Source organism: Sturnira hondurensis, unplaced genomic scaffold (assembly GCF_014824575.4).
Source record: "Sturnira hondurensis isolate 20B ecotype Veracruz unplaced genomic scaffold, ASM1482457v3 Scaffold0015508, whole genome shotgun sequence".
NCBI lineage: Eukaryota > Metazoa > Chordata > Mammalia > Chiroptera > Phyllostomidae > Sturnira > Sturnira hondurensis.
In genome coordinates this window covers 416,098-423,774 of record NW_028088139.1, presented here as the reverse complement: position 1 = coordinate 423,774, position 7,677 = coordinate 416,098, and positions in this window count along the sequence as shown.

Genomic DNA, 7,677 nt, shown 5'->3' with positions numbered 1-7,677 from the left:
CAAGTGCAGGAGGTGCTGATAATGCAGGAGGGTCTGTGCATCCACGTGTCCTCCTTCTACCCGTGGAATCCATTATCTTCCTCTAGCAAAGTCTACATCCACTGGTACCACATGGGGTATAGTAAACTAGTGACCACTAACAACTAAAATAGGCCTGTGAAACTGAAGCTTCAGAGCTGATTGCTCCTTGGGGACCCCAGGAACAGCAACTGTTCTCTGAGCATCAGAGGGGTCAGGAAGAGTGACACAGGAATCTACATGTTTGGAATGGAGACAGAAAATCTCATGAAATATAATTACCAAGATAAGACGCTGACCTTGGAGGTGACAGGTACAGCACGGGCCCAGGAGAGGGCCAAGGGATGTGGGACCCCATCTTAGAACAGGGACAGGACACTGGGGCAATCCCTGGTTCATCCTTAAGCCAAGGGGCCTTGAAAGAAACATAGGACCCAGGGTGAGTTGGGGTCTTAAAGCATGACTTTCCCTCAGAGCAACACTGTAGGTTCTGAACCCCCAGGCACCAAGCACCTCCCTCTCTCCTCAGAACTGACACAGAAGCCACATGTCCTCATTCAGGAGCCCATAGAGTCTGGCTGCCCCACACAGCTGACCTGCAGGCTGCCAGGGTCCTGTGAAGTGGGAAGACCTCTCACATTCTCCTGGGTGGGAGCTGCTGCTGACTCATTGGACGCCCAGAACCTCTGCTCCTCTGTGCTCACCTTCAGCCCCAGGACCATGGTAACAACCTCACCTGTCAGGTAAAACAACAGGGATCAAGGTTGACTAAGGAGAGAGTAATGTAGCTCGATGTCCTCTGTGAGTGTGGGACAGATGGCTGGTTTCCTGAGGGCAGTGGGACTGGCGTGTGCACATGCGTGTGTGCTCAGGAGGCTGAGCTAGCCTGAGCACACTTGCGCATGGATAGGAGTACAGGTGGGAAGTGAACCAGGAGGCCAGCAATCCCACCTTCCTGTTCTCCACTTCCCCTGGTTGGGGTGATGTGACTTCCATCTGCTCCTCCCTTCTGAAGCAGGTACATATCTTTCTGTCCCAGAATCTTCACAGAACCTCACCATAGGTGTGTCCTTCAGCACTGTCACAGGTAGGAAAGAACTAACCCTGTGGCTGGGACTTGTTGCTGGGGCTGCCATGAAGCTGAGGGAAAATCAGAGTGAGAATGGGATCAGATATGAGAGAGGGAAGGAGGAAAATCATCACCCTCCCTCCCTCACCTTTTGTGCATGGGTGGATGTCCCTGCGTTGTTCGTTCTCTCTCTCTTTTCTTGTTTCTCTTTTTTTTCTCTCTCTCTTTCTCTCTCAACTTCTGTTCCCAGTCCCCTGAAAGGTCTTCAAACCACCTCATCCCTTTGGATCCAGTAGGGCGAGGCTCTGTGGCTGCTCATTGTGACTAACAGCAACACCCCCGTAGTGCTGAGCTGGTCTTGGAGGGGTCAGACCCTGAGTTCCTTCCAGCCCTCAGCATCTGGGGTCCTGGAGCTGCCCCATATAAGGACTGGAGTGGCAGGGCACCTGCTCAGCTTAGTTCTCAGAAATATTTTCATCAGCCTCTCTGTGCTGAGTGATTTGTAAGACAGGTTCTTGGGTAGGCAGTTAGGTCAGGTGTTGGACCTGGGGGCAGGACTACAACCTGGGGTCGCAATTTCATTCTCTCTCCTCTTCCCCAGGAAGCCCCCCCCCCCTTTTCTGCAGGTGTGGGGCTGAGGAGCAACAGGGCTTCTGGCACCTGGTCCTCACTCTGATCAGAGGGTCCCTCATGGCAGCTGGCTTCCTCCTCGCCTATGGCCTCACCTGGCTCTACTACACCAGGTGAGCAGCTCTGTCTGTTCAGGGAAGGTCAATGTGATTGGTCCCAAACTCCAGTAGGAGCCGAGTGAACCCACCTGTCTGGAGTTAGAGCTAAGGTGGCTGAGTCCCTGAACTGAGACTTGTGTTGGCTGTGTTCATGTGGAGGGCCCCAGACGACGAGGCCGACATCCTGACTGACCCTCACTTCTTGTGAGGATGGAACTGAGGTGTGACACGGTGTCCAGAGGGGCGCTTGTGGGTCATCCGTGTCACTTTTCTCCCTGGGAACTCCTGAGTCACCCATCTCAATTGTATCCTTGGGGTTTTAATTTGTGTAAGTGACTGAGTGTCAACACCAATGAAAGATTTTTATTCCTTTCATTTCCTGAGAGGAGGCCCTTACAGGCTAAGCAGGACCCCAGGGGAAGCACCAGGTTGCCTCAGGGAGCAGAAGGAAGTGGGAGGCAGACCAGGTCCCACTAGTTGGGGGTTCCATGGGAAATACAAGGCAGGGAAGGGTGAGTAATTTAGGATCAGCTAGTATGAATAACTCAGGGTTTTTTTCCTGGGGTTTGTTCTCCATTTCCCTGCTCCCAGGTACTGGGTGACTGAGTGCAGGTTGGGATTAATTGGAAATATGGGCTCAGGATTGGGTGGTTTGCAGCTGATAAGCTGTTCCTGGCAGAGTTTTGTTTTTTTTTTTTGGTCTCTGAGAATTGGCCAGTTCTTGGAGGGGTTGTCTCTTCTTGGTTAGCAAGGTTTTTACGATTACAGGAAATAAGCAAGTGATATACACTCATTATCCACCCTTGTTGTTGTTTGTCCCTCTTCCATTCGCCTGGTCCTCTCTCTCTCCATCCCCAGGCCCAGGAAGAGAATGAACTTGGGGCCTCATCCTTCCATTGCCCAAAAGTTACCTGGTTAACACCTGAGTTTCTCATTTCCCAAACAACCTTGCCCATGTAGACATCCATGCCAGGTAGAGTCAGGAACACAGCTTTTCATTTCAATTCAAAGATGCATACCTTGTAATGATTACTGCTTAATTATACATGAAATATGTTTTAAGTAACACAAGATAAAAATTGACTTTATTCCTCTTTTTAGAGTCTGTGGGCATTTCTTGAGCCCAATGGAGGGATTCTGAGAATGACTGTGGTTGAGTTCACGGCTCTGGGGCAAACCTGTAATGGGGGTTTGCAGTGAATTCTGGTCCTCTCCTCTAGCAGGTCTCTCTGACTCTAGATCTCAATTATACTAAAACCAAATGCAGGTCAGTTTTAGCTCCTGAAGGACCACCAAGTCCATGCTGACTCCCTGAAGAAGGAGCACCGCACCAATGTCAGAGTAGGGAACCAGGAACCAGAAAGTACTTGTTTCCCATGGAGAAGGTCTTGTGAGGTCTCTCATGAGATTATTCTGGAATATAAAAATACAGATTGCACTGTGTCCAGCAGAGAGTGGTCTTGGTCTTGATTTTCCATCCTGGATTTGAATGAGGCAGACCCTTGAGAAGAGTCTGCAACATGAGAAGGTGAATTAAAGAGACACTCTATGGAATAGTCACTGGAATGCAGAGTGCTGCATAGGGAACATCCACAATATTAATGTAATAATTATGTATGGTGGAAGGTGAGTCCTGGAAATATAGAGGGGAATCACTTGTTTAAAGCATATGATTCTCTCTTTGGTTGGTGTGGCTCAGTTGGTTGGAGCGTCATCCCATACATCGAAAGGTTGTGGGTTTGATCCTTGATAAGGGCGTGTGTGGAAGTCAGGTGATTGATGTGCAAATAATTTTTGCTATTAGTTTATATTACAAAGAATTCACACACACATACACAATCCTCTCTTTGAGATAAATTCTGTGGCACTTGTTGACTGAGAAAGTGGTGTTCCTTTCCTTCAGTTCATTGCTGTGAGTTGTGCCTTGTGCTGATTTGGGTCAACCCATCCTCCTCTCTGCCCTTAGGCCCACCTTACCTGGTGCAGGTTATGGGGAAATTTCCTCTTCTGCCCTTTGGTTCCTACCTGTGACTGTGATCACAACTTCCTCTCCCCTCTCATCTTGTCTGTCCCTCACAACTGATCTATAGGACAGAAGATGGGCCTGGGAGGTGAGGCTGTGTTGGGGCCACATCTGCCATCCCCAGTGTGAGCGGTGCCTCCCAAAGGAGGCACCAAGTTCCACCAAAATTAACTGGGAGATTGAGTGACATATTGCTTTATGTCTGAAAATTAATTAGGGTAGAGTAGGCATTTATGCAATATGGTTTTCATGTCCAGCAACATGCATATTTTCCTATTTATTTATATCTTTAAGATTCTTTCATAGAGGTTTGTAATTTTCTGCACTGAGGAAATACAATTATATTTTTATCATGTGCATCTCTAAATAGATATATTCTAGGTATACCGTTTTTGATGCTGTTGTCAATGGCATCTAGTATAACATCCTATTTTTTCTTTATTACTGTAGTATGGGAATGCTTTTTATTGTTGTAATTTGATGTTTTGAGCAAGCTTGCTAACTTTCTTATTAAGCCCTAAATATATCTATATACACGTGTATATTTTCTATCTACACAGTCACTATTGAAAAAAGGCAGCTTTGTTTTTACTTTTCATAGTGTATGCTTATTGTTTTTTTCAAAAATATACTTTATTGATTATGCCATTACAGTTGTCCCACTTCCCACCCTTCATTCCCCTCCACCCTGCACACCCCCACCCCCTAAAATCCCCCCCTTTGGTTCATGTCCACGTGTCACAAGTTCTTTAGCTTCTGCATTTCCCATACTATTCTTGCCCTGCCCCCTGTCTATTTTCTACCTACCATCTGTGCTATTTTCTGTGCCTTCTCCCCCCTTCTCCTCCTCCCACTCCCCTGTTTCTAATCCTCCATGTGTTCTTCATTTCTATGGTTCCACTCCTGATCTAGCTGTCTTCTAGGTTTGCTTTTGTTTTAGGTGTGGTTGTTAATAACTGTGTGTTTGCTGTCCTTTCACTGTTAATATTTTTCATCTTCTTTTTCTTATATAAGTCCCTTTAACATTTCATATAATAAGGGCTTGGTGACGATGAACTCCTTGAATTTGACCTTATCTGAGAAACACTCTATCTGCCCTTCCATTCTAAATGAAAGCTTTGCTGAATAGAGCAATCTTGGCTGTAGGTCTTTGGATTTCATGACTTGGAATACTTCTTTTCAGCCCCTTCTTGCCTGTAAGGTCTCTTTTGAGAAATCCGCTGACAGTCTGATGGGAAGTCCTTTGTAGGTGACTGTCCCCTTATCTCTTGCTGCTTCTAGGATTCTCCCCTTCATTTTAATCTTGGCTAATGTAATTATGATGTGCCTTGGTGTGTTCCTTCTTGGGTCCAACTTCTTTGGGACTCATTGAGCTTCCTGGACTTCCTGGAAGTCAATTTCCTTTGCCAGATTATATGTAACAGGTGCAAACAGACCAAAACATTATGGCTCAAGAACAACTCAAAGCCCCAGAGCCAATAACTCTAAGTGACCAAGAGATAGCCAACCTATCAGATGCACAGTTCAAAACACTGGTAAACAGGATGCTCACAGAACTGGTTGATTTTAGTCACAAATTAGAGGAACAAATGATGGCTAAACTAATTTAAATGAAGGGAAATGCACAATAAACCAATAGTGATGGAAAGGAAACTAGGACTCAAATTAAGGGAGTGGATGAGAAGGAAGAAAAAAATGACCAAACAGAAAAGAATGAAGAAACAAGAATTCAAAAAAAATGAGGAGAGGCTTAGGAACCTCCAGGACATCTTTAAACGCTCCAACATCCAAATTATAGGGGTACCAGAAGGGGAAGAGGAATAACCACGAGTGGAAAACTTATTTGAACAAATAATAAAGGAGAACTTCCCCAATCTGCTTATTGGTTTTTTTATTGTTTTGCTTGTGGAACAGTGATTTTAATGTTTCTTTAGCAATCACAGTTACCACTGAAGTGTTCATGTTTTACAAAGATGCTTCAACAGATCTTCACAGAAGAGTACTTATCATCTCATATACTATTACCATTCGTCGCATACAGGAATGAGTGCATATACATGGTGTATAAACACTGCAGATGTGTTTGCACAGAAACCTGCTGGGTACTAAGTATTCTTATTCCTAAGTGCTTTTGTGGTGTTCAAACATTTCACTACAGTTTTATCAGGGTGAAATGCACTGGGAGGACAACAAGTGGATTGTTATCTTCATACTCACCTTGATATGCACAAACATGTTAGGTCCCAGTCAGGTAGTAAATTTACATACATGTCCTATTGAGGCACACTTCTCTGCTTGGGAGAATACATTACATAAACTGTGGGCCAGAAGCTTATTCTACTTCAAAACTGCCATAGTCATATGAATCCTTTGACTGATTCGCACATGGAACAGGGATTTTAATACCTCTTTAGCAATCAGACTTATCCCTGAAATGATCATTATTTCACAAAGATACTTCAACAGGTCTTCACAGAACAGAACTTATTATCTCAGACACCACTAGCATTAATCACATGTGGAAATGAGTACAGGTACATGGTGAGCTTTTACTTATTGTCACCATTTTTCTAGACCAGGACCTGATGCTACTGCCTTAGGTATGATGTTTACTGAAGACAACCCATATCTCGTTAGGGAAGTTCATCTTTATTCCCAGTTGTACATGAGTTTTACCATGAAGGCATTTGAAATTACCCACTGCTCATTGTTTTATCTCTTGAGATTTAATCAGTCAAGGGCAGGTCAGGAGCACAGAAGTCCCACTATGGATTTCAGCAGAGGGAATTCAACACAATGAATTTGTTATGCCGACGTTTTAGTGAACATGGAGCAGAAGTGGAACTCTGCCTGGAACACTTGGACCTTCTAATGGAAGCCAAGTACCCAGCCTCAGTTACTTAGTATATATATATGTGTGTTATTGAGATATAACTGACATATGACACTACTGCTGTCTGAAGTCATACTTATTGATATGATAGATGCATTTACTGCATCTATCAGAGATGCACAGCATGTCTTCTTAAATATCCATCACCACATAGACTTACACACTTTTTACTTGTGGTGAGAAGTTTCAAATGTTTTTCTCTTAGCCATTCTTAAATATACAACATGGTGTTATTAATGATATTATTATAGTTAATGGTAGTAATACCCTCTAATATTAACTACCATCATTATTCTGTACATTACTTCCTCGTGATTTAATTATCAAATAACTGAAAGTTTACACCTTTCACTACCCTCTTCCTTTTGGCCCACCCCGCCCTCTGCCTCTTGCCACCACCAATCTGTCTTTTCTATCTGTGAGCTTGACTTTTTAAAAAGATTTCTCATTTAGGTGAAAGTATATGGTATTTTTCTTTCTCTGTTTGACTTACTTCAGTTAGTATAAAGCCCTCACAGTCCACCCACGTTATTGCCAATGACAGGATTTCCATCTCTTTTATGGCACAAACACCTTCCACTGTATATATAGCACATTTTTTTCATCCCTTCATTTCTCGATGGACAATGAGGTTGTTTCCGCATCTTGGCTATTGTAAATAATGCTGCAAGGAATGCAGGGGTGCATAGGTTATCTCAATTTAGCATTTTCACTTTCTCCAAGTGAATACCCAGATGTGAAACTGCTGGATCTTATGGAAGCTCTATGTTGCATTTTGGGGGAACTGACATAGTGATTTCCAGATCAGCTGCCCCAACCTTACATTCCCAGGCACAGTGCAAGAGGATGTCCCTTTCTGTGCATTCTTGCCAATACTCATTCCTTCAGATTTGCTAGGCTGCTCAGTGTAGGCTGTCAATTGTAGGGGGAACTACCATGGAAATCC